Below are 14598 nucleotides of genomic sequence, written 5' to 3'. Positions count from 1 at the left end.
AGTATTTCTAGAGAAACAACACCGTCCTATATGTTCTATCCACCCAAAATTAAGTCTGCTGAAAGACTAATATCAAAATTAAGAATCCATGTGTTAGTTTATACTGAAATTCACTCAACCAAGATTGCACCATTTTTCACTCCCTATTAACTCCCATCATCCTAGAAAGATAATGCAAAATAGAAAAAGTCACACCTCTCAAAAATATCATGCAGTAATCAAGTGTTGAAAAAGAGAGAGACAGACAGACAGACAGACAGAAATAGTACACTACCACATAGCAGAAAGCTAAGATCAGGTCCTATATCACATCTTCTGATCTTTTATTATATCTGTGTACTTTGAATTCTTAAAAAAAAAGCTGTTAATTTTTACAGATATGTTTTTCTTAGAACTTCGACAATTACAGTATCATACTACTCAGCACATGAAGACAGGGCAAGGAAATGACTTGTGACCATCTGGTCCAATGCACTGTTGCAACATCACTGTACACTACCTTGAAGTAATCCTTTACTTAAAAAGAAAAAAAATTATTTTTCTTGACAATGTTCAATCTTAAACTTTGGAAAGTATATTGGTTCATTAGGTACCTAATGCAACTAAAACACTTAACCTTTATTTTAAGAAATATCTTTAAACCATTGAACTTGAAGGCTAAAAGCAAATTTAACTTTTTTTTTTTTTTTTTTTTTTTTAAGATAGGGTGTTGGTAAATTGCTAACGCTGGCCTTGAAAAAATGATCCTCCTACCTCAGCATCCCCAGTAGTGGGGCTTATAGGCATGGGCCACCAGCTCCTAATAGTACCTTTCATTTAGTCCATCTCCAAAAAACTGGATGCCACTCATTATGGTTTATTGTAAAAATACAGCAGCAAACACTGAAGAGCACTATGACATGGAAGTTTATAATACAGAGGAGAAAACAAACAAGATATTACAATCTTGTATAATAAGTAGTAGGGTATAGGGGCACATAGAAAACATCTGTCTCAATCTTAAGATTTTAGTATACCCTTCCTGACAAAAGCAGATGTATAAACCAAACCGAAACCTATAAGATTAGTGACAACTTACTTGGAAAAAGCAAAGAATTAAGAAAGTAGGCAACAATAATATCACAGGAAGAGAGAAAATCAGACAAAAAAAAATTTATGATTTATGGACAGATATATGAACAAAATACTTTTAAACATTCAAAGTATACCTTATAAACTTAACTATCATTTAAGAGGAAATGGAAACAACATAAGCTTTCAAATTAGAGATTTATAATCTTGCTAAATTTCTTTCAGTTCCTCAAACAGAAATATACTCATAGAAAAATTTTAAAGTTAAAAATATTTCAGACCTACCCTCTAAACTGGTCTCAGCAATAACCCTATTAGGGGTGTGAAGGATGGATATTATCTACTGTAACACTCAAACTTCTCCAAAATATGTTTATTATTTTCTTGGACGTACCCTGTATCCGAAACAAATTGTATTTATTCATCAAACAATGATTTTTTAAGCACTTACTACAGTGGGTCAGGCACTGTTTTAAACATTACTTTTCTCCCTATATGCTTTCTCATTTTTAATAAATGAAAGTGAAAAAAATTATGATTTACTCAAAGGTCATCCTAAAATTAAGGCATTTCCTATGAATTTCAGTTCAAACTATAACCTCTATGAAGATAATTTCCACATTTCCCTCTCTAAATCTGACTTCCCCTCTAAGCTCCAGCGGTAAGTTACCTGTTAAGAAACTTTATCTTGAGAATGTAGCTGCATCTAAAAAACTGCAACCTCTATAAATATACACAGGTGCACATACCTGCTGCTCTTCTTCTTTATTCATTCATATTTTTAATAGCCAACAGCATCCTTCCTAGTGCCAAACTCAAAACTTCAAAATCAACTTTGATTAGTTCCCATCTCCCTAACCATATAGCTATTGCCCATTTACAGACTGCACTTACAACTTATTTCAGATTATTCCTCAATTTTCCATTTCTTCATGGATTAATTCAGGCACTCTTTCCTTTTTCATACTGTTTCCATCCTTTCTGCAACTACGTGAATAATGGTCAGTTTTATTAAAGAGAAAGATTATCTTTCCTTAAAAACAGAAGAGACAAAAGACAATGGATAAAGAGATATTATTTGCAATCCTGGAATGGAAAAGGCCAAATATAAAACTGCCTGAAGGCAAAAAGTAGAGAAAATTATTTTGAGATGAAACTTCTGTGAAGGAAGAAACCTCAGTCTAATTCTAGTTTAATTTTTTAAGGTCTCAAGTAAGTAAAGGGATAAATGAACTTGAAAATACTCAACTCCCAATATTCAACTGCCTCAATAAAGTAGTAGTCAAGGACATGAAGAAGGAAGTAGGCTTTCAGCAGTATGTTAAAATAAAAAATATATTAGAAGTCTGGAAAATATGAATAAAAGCTCTGCAGAGCCACTTTAAAGGCACTGAAAAAGTTATCACAAATTTGTAGTATCCAAGTAGTACATTCAGGTAACTTTTCCCCAGAAACTCATCCTCTTTGACATTGTAGAGTAGTATTAATTCCAAAGATCGTTTCCCACATGGAAGAAGAAATTAGTCCATAGTTACCAGAAACCAGCTTTTTGCATCTATAATAATGAGAGGCTTTGATTGTTTATGTGCAGAAGTTCCCCCAAAACTGGGAAAAACATAGATACACCAAGGATATTGCAACTTTCTTATTCCAACACTCCACACTCCACTCAGTTTTTAATCTCTGTAAGAAAGGTCTAGAAATCTTGGAGAAAAAAGACATTCAGAGTGAAAGGAATTGCTGAAGTACCAGTCTACGTATTAATTTTTAAAAATTAAACTTTTCTTTCACTTATAGTGTACTTTACTGTAACAGAAAAGCTAACAGGCTGATATTCTCAAGTCACCATTTCTCATTTGCTACATAAAGTAATACAAAAAACAATTGTTCAATCCTCTTCTATACAAGCATTATTATATGAAGAGCTTTTGTTTGTTTGTCTGTTGTTCTTNTAGAAAAGGACCCTATCACATATAATAAAACTGTAATATATAATGGGAAGCACATCACAAAAGTATTCAGTAAATATTGCTGTAACACTCATGCTTAAAAAATAATCAACATACTCTAAAACTGTACCAAAAATAAATGCCAATAATTATATTTATCAAACTATAAAAATGTTTATATGTAAAATATTGATAACAAAAATACTTAACAGATAAAAAACAAAAAAATAACAAAGACCTGACAATATAAAAAGTATATCAAAATAAAAGTAGGAAGTGCACATGTGCTCATATACATGCAAGGATCGTCACTATAGTGCAATATCGTAGGATTAGGTAAAAATAAAGGTAAATAAACTATGTATATCCAATAGAAAACTGTGTAGCCACTTAAGAGAATAAAATAATTCAAACATACATAAATAAATATACAAACAATGCCTTATATACTTATATACTACCATATACTTATATACTACCATACACTACTTTCAAGTCTTTGCACAAAAATTTCATTCAGTGAGACCTATCTTGACTACTCTCTCTTCTGGCATTGCCAATACCCCTTTATTCTTTTGTTGTTTGTTTTCTTTTTTCTCATAGCACTTATTACTTTTCACATTCTATACAATTTATTCTTTTATGATATTTACTACTTTTCTTCTTCTGGCAAAATGTAGCCTACAAGGAAACAGGTAGAGCCCAGCATTAAGTTAGGGGAAAAAAAAAAACATCTGCTAAACAAATGTACAGAAATGTGGCCAAGAGTTGACCACAGAAAGTATATTTGGGGAACTAATGTCAATATAAGAAGAGGATCTTTTTAATTAAAAAATATAAATGTATATATTCCATTTTTTCCTGTGCATAAATGTATACTGCCTACTGAAAAACTTTTTTTGGTGATGGAGGTAGGAGGTAGTAGGGGTGGGGAGGAGAACTAGGACCCTGTGCATGCTAAGCATGTGCTCTACTACCAAGCTACTCCCACAGCCCTGGAAAATTTAAGATTCCTCATAACACAGTCACATACTTCATAGATATACAATAATGTATACAAGTTATACATATGCATATATAAATACATGTATATATACACAATAGCAATGATCACTATTAGAAACAATAAGATTAGGGAGTGGATACTTTTTTCTTGCATTGTTTGGGTTTAATTTTTTTTTAGTTGTACATAGACACAATATCTTTATTTTATTTATTTTTATGTGGCACTGAGGATAGAACCCAGTGCCTCACATGTGCTAGGCAAACACTCTACCACTGAGCCACAACCCCAGTCCCCCTTGCATTGTTTGTTTTTAAACAAGAGCTATCACATAATACTTTCACATTACTTAGAGCAGAATAATCCTCCAACCAAGAAAAGCTAGAAAAAGAAAATAAAATACAAAAATAAGTCAATAAAAAGAAAGCTGACTGTTTTTAATCATCTAAGAGCTGTTGAGGAAATCAGAACTTCATGAATCAACATTTCAGAAAAAGTAGGAACCTCAAAAAGTAACTGCACTATTCAGGAGCCACTTGATACTTTTTTCCCTCAGAATATTGTCTATTATGGTCACAATGCAGAAGGCTGAGAATGTATTCAAAAGACCCAGATCCTCTGCCTGGATTCTAACAGGAAGAAAAGAATTCAGCTGAATTTTCAGTCAATCTCACAAAGCTGGTAGGCCAACTATTAAAAGCTGTAAAGGGCCAGGATTTCAATCATAAAAGGGAAACAGAGAACTGAACCACAATCTATTTCCCCTCTAGACATCTTCACTGAGTTCTGAAGCTATACTGATAAGAATGAAGCAAAGTCTATATAGCAAAAAAGGAGTAAGAAATTTTGTTATCCAGGTGATCTGATTGCATTCTATCAGCTTAGCAGAAGGAAAAGCCATCTTTTACAGCAAACTATCATTCAGATATTCTATAAACTACCAAACACAATGTCTGGCATTTAATTAAAACTTAATAGCATGCCAAGACACAGGACACAATGGGGGGCAGGGAAGGAATAAACAAAAGTATAGTATAAGAGTTTAGAAAAAAAAGAAAACATGGTTCTTAGAGAAATAAAATCAATAGATCCTAGCAAGACTGATCAAAGATGAAAATGTCACAAAGTATCAATTTTGGATCCACAGGTGAGTAACTTTTAAAATGAGGGACTTTAAAATAACAATTATTTGGGGCTGGGGATGTTATAGCTCAGCACCTGCCTAGAGTGCCTGAGGCCCTGGGTTTAATCCACAGCATTGAACTGAACCCAGTAAGAGAAAGAAAGAAAACACATAAGCACATGCCATTATCAAGGCACATTACAGCAAAGTTGCTAAAAAACAAAAACAAGACTAAATCACAAAAGTAATCAGAAAGACATTATCTTCATTGAAATAATAGTAAGAATTTTTGCTAACTTTAAAAAAGTACTCCAAGTGAGACAAAATGGAATATCTTCACATTTTTTAAGGAAAATAAGTATGAACACAGAGACAATATCCTTCACAATAAGTATGCTTTCAGATAAACAAAAAGTAAATCTGTTTGACAATAGATGTTTACCAAAAAATCCTAAAAGAAGATCTGTAGCCAAAACATGTTCCTACAGAGAAGGGTGGAAATGCAGTATAAAATGAAGAGTATCAAAAAGAATAAAAAGAATAAAATCATGGGTAAATCTAAATATACACTGAATTTATAAAGCAGTAACAATAATTTAATATGTATTAAAACATATGTATGATGAAAATACAGGACATTAATTTAAAAATCAGGAGAAGGATAAGTAAGGTTCAAGGATTCTAAGTTTTTAAAATTGTTAGGAAAAACAAAAATTTTCAATGGACTATAATAAGGCAACAATACGTTGTAATCTCTAGGATAATCACTAAAAGACTAAGATTTACAAATTGTATTTTTTAAATCCACTTAAAAGAGGGACATCTTAATAAGAATGCAGAAATTTTTAAAAGGATAGAAAAAATTCTACCACACTATTGCTAATTAAGAGCTCATGTGTTAAGCAATGCAACAATATTTAGAGGAGAAATGACTGAATCATGAGGGCTATGACCACGTCAGTGAATCAAATCACTTGTTTAATAATTTGAATGAATTTAGTGAAAGACTGTGAAAATTACAGGCAGGTGGAACATGGCTAAAGGAAGCGATGGGGGCATGTCCTTTGGGACTGTAATTGTCTTTGGCCCCCTCACTTCTCTCTACCTCTCTCTCTCTCTTTGCTTCCCAACTATCATGAATTGAGCCATTTTCCTCCACCATACCCTTCCAACATGTTTCTGCCTTGAAGCCAGTCAACAATGGACTGAAGTCTCTGAAACTGTGAACCTTGAACCAAAATAAACTTTTCTCCTCTAAGTTGTTCTTGTCAGGTATTTTGGTTATAGCAATGAAAAGCTAGCTAGCAAAACAAACTAGATTTTAAGATAAAAATTATTATTAGAGGTAATCACAATAATAAAGGGGTCAATTCATCGGGAATTTAATTCTAAATGTGCATATACCCAATAATGCAACATAAAAATACATAACTTATAAAATACATAGTTCTATATAGAAATACATATAAAAATCCCCTAAAAACCTCAGCACCATGTATAAATAAATAAAAAAAAAGGTATTGTGTCCATCTACAACTAAAAATATTATTTTAAAATGTTAGCATTAGTGTACACATGTCTATAAAACAATTATTGGGCAATCAAATATATATTGTAAACACTTCATAACAGTGCTCTGTCCAGACATAATCTTTCCCCTCATATATCTCATTTTTTTTGTATTTAACTCCCAATACTGCCTTATGTTTATATAAGCCAACACTTTGGTAACTTTTGCTAATTCTCTCATGTTCTGTTCTATAACTTAAAACTTTAGTCAGCATTAGCAGCTGAATTGAAGGTTAACAAAGCCAGGCCCGAGTCCTGCTTCATTTCTTCCTACCTTTACATGACTACTGCCTCATATTCACCGATATCAGAGAGATAACAGAAATTCATGCTTCTAATCATTTAGCATGTGTATTTTTTTTGCCTCTTAGGATTTTGTCACTACTTTTCACTTTCTGTGTTCATTAAGTAATTACATAAACTTCAATAATATCAATCACACTTTAAACTTAAAAAAAAAAAACTCTGAATGGTTTATCGTCACATTTTATGTTCTTCCATCCTCAATAGTCCTTATTCTAGAACTCATCATTTCAGCATGTGTAGAATAAAACAATCAGAATTGTAGATATTTCAAAAACAAATGCATGTGATTTTATTCAAAAATTTTTCTGTCATGCTTCTATAATATTTGTCATTAATAAGTAGAATAAGCTTCTTGGCGAAGAAGACTTTCTCATTCCCTCCAAATCTAAACAAGTACCAATAAGGTTATCTATTCTTGCCTTTTGGTCATCTCTTCCTGGACACACACGATAGTGTGTCAAGAAAAAAAAAATACAGGAAAACAACATGATTTCTTGGCATTACTGTCTCTATGTAAGTGTTAACATTAAACACACTTACATACTTGATTCCTTTACTTTTTCAATATTTATATAGGTTTCCACTGGGCATGGTAACAAAGACCTGTAATCCCAAATACTCAGTGGGGTCTGAGGCAGCAGTATGGCAAGTCTGAGGCCAGTCACAGTCCCTGAGTGAAACTCCTTTGTAAGGCACCCCTGGGTTCAATGCCTAGTACCAAAAAAAAAAAAAATCTTTCTGATTCTCATGACAATTCACACCGGTCTCACCTACCATCAAAAAGATAAATGTTTCCCTTTTGTAGAAACCATATACACAACGCTTGCTCTACAGCATATACACTAAAAATTAGAATGATACAGAGGAAGATCAGCATGGCCTCTGCTCAAATATGGCATGCAAATTTGTGAAGCATTCTGTATTTTTAAAGTATTCTTACCATACCCACACACACACACAGAGCAGATATGTCAATTTACCAGACTGTAAAAATTACTTCACTACATATGTATATCAAAATATCAAGTTACATCTGAAATTTATATTTAAAATGAAAAAAAAGAACCATACAAAAATCTTATATGTAAAATACATACTATTAAAGTCTTTTTGAAAATTAAATGTCAACATCACTATAAATTTTTAAAAGTAAAATGCTACCATTATACACAAAAGTAAACGCTGAATCATGATAAAATTATTTTCAGTACAGTAATTCACTAAAAACATACAGGTTTTCCAAAGCCTACAATATGGGTCCTTTCTTTAATCTACTTTTACTGCAAGCACCAGATAGTCAGAAACTTAGTTAATTGCAATTACTGTATTTCTCAAAACATGCTCTGAACTTAACGAAAGAGGTGAAAGACCTCTACAATGAAACTACAGAATGCTACAGAAAGAAATTAAAGATGACTTTAGAAGATAGAAATATCTTCCTTGTTCTTGGATAGGCAGAATTAATACTGTCAAAATGACCATACAACTAAAAGCACTGTACAGATTTAATGCAATTCCAATCAAAATACCTATGACATTCCTCATAGAAACAGAAAAAGGAGTCATGAAATTCATCTGGAAAAATAAGAGACCCAGAATAGCTAAAACAATCCTTAGCAAGAAGAGTGAAGCAAGTGGCATCACTATACCAGACCTTAAACTATACTACAGAGCAATAGTAACAAAAACAGCATGGTATTGGCACCAAAATAGACTTGTAAGACCAATGGTATAGAATAGAGGACACAGAGACTAACCCACATACTTACAGTTATCCTTCTTATATTTGACAAAGGCGCCAAAAGCATACATTAGAGAAAAAATAGCCTCTTCAACAAATGGTGCTGGGAAAATTGGAAATCCATATGCAACAAAATGAAATTAAACCCTTATCTCTCACCATGCACAAAACTCAACACAAAGTGGATCAAGGACCTGCGAATCAAGGACCTACAAATTAAACCAGAGAAACTGCGTCTGTTAGAAGAAAAAGTAGGCCCAAATCTCCATCATGTCAGATTAGGCCCCAACTTCCTTAATAAGACTCTCATAGTGTAAGAATTAATATCAAGAATCAATAAATGGGATGGATTCAAACTAAAAAGCTTCTTCTCAGCAAAAGAAACAATCTGTAAGGTGAATAGACTGCCTACTGATTGGGAACAAATTCTTACCACATGCATGTCAGACAGGGCACAGATCTCTAGAATATATAAAGAACTTGGGCTGGGGTTGTGGCTCAGTGGTAAAGTGCTTGCCTAGCATGCATGAGGTACTGGGTTTGATTCTTAGCACCACATACAAATAAATAAAATAAAGGTCCATTAACAACTAAAAAAAAAAAAAGAACTCAAAATTCTTAACACCAAAAAAACAAATAACTCAATCAATAAATGGGCCAAGGAACTGAACAAGCACTTCTCAGAAGACATACAATCAATCAAAAAATATATGAAAAAATGTTCAAAATCTCTAGCAATTAGACAAATGCAAATCAAAACTACTCCAAGATTTCATCTCACTCTAGTCAGAATGCCAGCTATTAAGAATACAAACAACAAAAAGTGTTGGCAAGGAATGTGGAGAAAAAGACACCTCATACATTGCTGGTGGGACTGCAAATTGGTGCAGCCAATATGGAAAGCAGTATAGAGAATCCTTAGAAAACTGAGAATGGAACCACCATTTGACCCAGCTATCCCACTCCTCAGTCTATACCTCAGTCTATAAAAACAGCATACTACAGGGACACAGCCACATCAATGTTTATAGCAGCACAATGCACAACAGCTAAACTGTGGAACTAACCTAGATGCTCTTCAGTAGATGAATGGATGAAGAACATGTGATATACATACATAATGGAATATTATTCAGCATTAAGAGAGAATAAAATCATGGCATTTGCAGGTAAATGGATGGAGTTAGAGAAGATAATGCTAAGTGAAGTTAGCCAATCCCAAAAAACCAAATGCCGAATGATTTCTCTGATTTAAGGATGCTGATCCATAATATGCTGGAGGGGGAGGGGGAATATGGGAGGATTAAATGAACTCTAGATAGGGCAAAGAGAAAAAGGGAAGGGAGAGGAAGGAGGGGCATAGGGGTAGGAAAGAAGGTGGAATGCGATGATCATCATTACCCTAAGTACATGTATAAAGACACAAGGATGTGACTCTACTTTGTGTACAACCAGTCATATGAAAAATTGTGCTCTATATTTGTAATATGAATTATAATGCATTCTGTTTTCATATACAACAAATTAATTTTTTTTAAAAAAAGAAAACAAAAAATAAAGAACATGCTCTGTTCACTAAGCATGTAAGTTTAGGAAAAGCAGAGTTAAACAAAAAGCAGTTTAGTATAATAAGGCTTTTAGAACATCTCTGCTAATGTGCATTCTGGATTTGCAAAGGAGGGAAAAAAAAAAAAACGAGACTCAAAATTCAGAAGTTCCCAAATTATTAAACTGTCAAAAAGGTCAAAGAATACAAATTCCTTTAACTACACAACAAAGTGCATTGTTTAAGAAATTCTAACAAGTTTATGAAACAGATAATACTTGTTAACTTAATAGTAGTTCCCTCTCTTTGTTCAAAACTGTCTTCTGATAAAATGTCTACCATATTTTTTTAGGTTTCAATTAAGTGTTTCAATAAATATTAAAAATAAAGCATCACTTACTATCAAATGTACTGAAGTAAAAAAGAATAAATGCAAGCTCAATAACTATCTAAAAAGACAGTTAAATATTTATAAATAGGAATTTTTTAAAAACTTATCAAATTTCATCTTTTTGCTAGTTTGAAAGAACTGTTCCTCTTACTTGGCTATCTCCTCTATCAACCCTTCTCTTAAAAGACTTCCAAATTCCCACAAAAGAATCTCTTTCCAACCTCTTTAAAAAAAAATAACTTCAAATTCCTTTCATCTGGATGCAGTGGTGCATGCATATAATCTCAGGGACTCAGGAGGCTGAGTCAAGAGAATTCTAAATTCAAGACCAACCTCTTCAACTTGGTGAAGCCCCAAGCAATGCAAGGAGAACCCTGTTTCACAATTTAAAAAATGAAAAGGGCTAGGGATGTGGCTCTAAGAACCCCCGGATTAAATCCCTAGTACCAAAACAAACAACCACCACCCTCCTTTTAGACACATCCAGATTCCCATCTGGCAATAACAAAGTTAGAAGTCACCACTTCATTCTTTCTAACAAAAAAGTAAAAAGCTGAACAAACTGAAAAATCAATACTCTTGTTAAATTCTTGAGAGAAATGAGTCCTCAGGGCAAACCACTGCTCCAAAAATTGAGCAACTGGCAAATGCAGAAAATCACAGCACACCAGAACAGAAACCCACAAGAAAACCCACAGAGAAACTTGCCTGGGAACCAGTGCCAGAGTAGAGAAGCCTCAGTGTGAACAGGTCTGAGTTAAAATCTCCAGAGAACCCAATCATATGGTTTCATCTCCAGGAACTCTCCCAGGTCCCACCCAGTAAATACAGGAGATAAATCTCCCCATGCTTGTGATAGGGAGAAGTGGAAGAGGAACAATTTTAAAATATACCAGAGCATTCTATATTCTTAACAAGGCCTGCCTTCAGCAAAACTAATTACCAAAGCCTGACATACCTGTAGGAAAAAGGAAATATACGACTCCAGCTCCCTTTACTGACATACTAATAAAAGGCAAAAACCACAGTTTAAAGAGACAGCAAAAACATCAAAACCAGACATTTTATCAAGAGATTTGGAAATTATTAGACTGGGAATTTTTTTAAAACCATGATTAATTTTATGCTAAGTGTTTTAATGAAATGGAAGACAACATTTAAACACATGGATAATGTAAACAGAGAGATGGAAATTCTAAAGATAAAGAAGAAGTCCTAGAAATCAAAACACTATAACAGAAATGAAGAATGCTTCTAGTAGGCTCATTAGTAGACTGACACAGTTGAGGAAAGGATCTGAGCATACAGTTATGACAATAGATATTACTTCCAAAAGGGAAAAGTAAGAAGAAAAAGACTGATTAAAAAAAAAAAATCTTAAGCAACCACAAAAGGTCTAACTTAAGGAAAAAAATATTTTCATTAGTGCATTTGAGCTATACATAATAATTGGGTTCATTCTGAAATAATCATACATGCTAATTTAATTCACTCCATTTCAGTCCCCAGTGCCTCCTTTAATCCCTCCCCACTTTCCTCCTCCTGTTTCCCAAAAGGTACAAATTTCTGTATAACATGAAAATGAAAAGGTAAAGAAAAAGAAACAAGAAATATTTGAAACAATAATGACTGAGAATTTCCCCAAAATAATGTCAGATCCATAAACTCAGAACTCCAGACAAAACAAATGCCCCACAAAATAACACTTCTATGCATATCATATTCAAACTTCAAAAAAAAATCAAAGAAAAAAACCTTGAAAGAAGCCAGAAATTGAAAAATACTTTACCTAAAGAAAACCAAGCTAAGGATTCCACCCAGCATCTCAAAAACAATGCAAGCAAAAAAAAAATTGAATAAAAATTTAAAGAGCTAAGAGGAAAACAACACCAACCTAAAATTTTGTACCCTGCAAAATTATCCTTCAAAGTGTAGGATAAATAAAGATATTCTCAAAGAGAAAATGAATGGATTTATTGTCAACAGATCTGTCTTGCACAATATGTTAAAGCAGCTCATCACAGAAAAGGAAAATGATATGGATAGAAATTCTGATCTACATAAAAAGAAAAAGAGCATAGGAAAGAATGAATAGCAAGCACAAAAGAATGAATAAGCAAAGATAAAAGGTAAAATAAATTTTTTTTCTTATTCTTAATCTAATAGGTAACAATTTGTTCAACATAATAGCAACAAGGTATCTAATTATGCATGATCTAATTATGCATACTTGTAAGTAGAACAAATGACTGCAGGAATATAAAGTACAGAGGTAAGAAGTAGGAATACTTTGCTACTATAAAGTATTTGCACTACAGATGTAGGAATATACTATTACTTGAAAATGGACTTGGATAAGTTATAAATGTATACTGTAAAATCCAAAGCAAATACTTTTAAAAGCCTTTTTTAAAATGTAATTAAAATGCCGAGAAAGAGAATAGAAACATAAAATACTCAATTAAAACCACAAACAGCAAAAAGTGTGGAAGACACAATGTACAACAAAAAGGGTAAATGATAGAATAAATAATAAATACAGTGGATATTAATCTCACTACCCTAGACAACAATAGTCTAAACTCACTACCCTAGACAACAGTAGTCTAAATACATTAACTTAAAGACATTGTCAGAGTGGATGAAAAACAAGACTCAATTATATGTACTTAACAATATGTACAGATCAAAACAAAGGAATGGATAAAAATACACCATGCTATCACTAATCAAAAGAAAACAGAGGCAGGGCATGGATGTGTATACCTGCAATTCCAGGAACTCAGGAGACTGAGGGAGGAGGATTGAGAATTCAAAGTCAGCCTCAGCAAAAGGGAGGTGAGACCCTGTCTTTAAATAAAATACAAAATCGGGCTGGGGATGTAGCTCAGTGGCCAAGTGACCCTGAATTCAATCCCCGGTACCCAGAAAAAAATAAAAATAAAAATAAAAAGAGCAGGGATGCAGCTCAATGGCAAATTGCCCCTGGGTTAAATCCCAGTGACCACTACCCTCCCCGCCCCCAAAACAAGAAAGAAAAAGAAAAAAGAAATCACTATTTTAATTTCCTACAGAGAAGATTTCAGAGCAAGGAAAGTCATCAGGGATACAAAGGGGTATTCATAGTGATCAAGGGAGTCAATAATCTAAAACATATATTCCTTAATGTGTATGTGCCTAACATAAGAAAAATACATAAGAAAAAAACAGAACTGAAATTTAGAATTCAACATGCTTCTATCAAAAATGGACAGATCCAGCAGGCAAAAAAAATCACTGACTCAACAGAATTCTCAAATCAACTTGATATAAATGACATCTATAGACTACTTCATCAAACAACAGATTTCACATTCTTTTCAAGTACCCAAGGCATTGACCAACATGCCCCACATTACATTCTGGGACATAAAAGGTACCACAACAAATTTACAGAAATAGAAATCACACAATATTTTCTATCAGACCACAATGAATTTAACCTGGAAATCAATGAAAAAAAAAAAGATGGAAAATCTCAATACATGAAGATTATACAACACAATTCCTAAGAACACACAGTTCAAATACAGACCAATATCTTTCATTAACATAGATGTGAATATTCTCCAATAAAATACTAGTAAATCAAATCCCACAATGTATAAAAAGAATTAAACACCATAACCAATTTATCAAGGCTGATTAAAGATTTTAAAAATCAATTAATGCAAGCAATCACAATGAAAAATTTTTTAAAAATCACAAGATATCAGTGGATACAAAAAAAAAAAAAAACACTTGACAAAAATCCAAACTCCATTTATGACTAAAATATTTGCTCAGCAAAATAGGAATAGAGGGAACTTCCATAAAGAGCATTTACCAAAAAAAAAAAAAAAAAAAAAAAAAAAAAAAAA

The 14598-nt window shown here is 32.9% G+C and overlaps 1 protein-coding gene and 1 non-coding gene across 5 annotated transcripts in view; one reads left to right on the top strand and one right to left on the bottom strand.

Annotated features, from left to right (window-relative positions):
- The window catches only part of Rasa1 (RAS p21 protein activator 1), a 109874-nt gene that overhangs the window by 79417 nt on the left and 15859 nt on the right, over positions 1–14598 (bottom strand). The gene's annotated exons all lie outside the window — the stretch shown is intronic.
- Positions 7841–7948, top strand: LOC125615833. Its single transcript, XR_007346433.1, has one exon. It is a non-coding gene; the product is annotated as a U6 spliceosomal RNA (small nuclear RNA).

This window comes from Marmota marmota, unplaced genomic scaffold, assembly GCF_001458135.2.
Source record: "Marmota marmota marmota unplaced genomic scaffold, marMar, whole genome shotgun sequence".
NCBI classification, from domain to species: Eukaryota; Metazoa; Chordata; class Mammalia; order Rodentia; family Sciuridae; genus Marmota; species Marmota marmota.
This window is presented reverse-complemented; position numbering and strand designations above follow the sequence as displayed.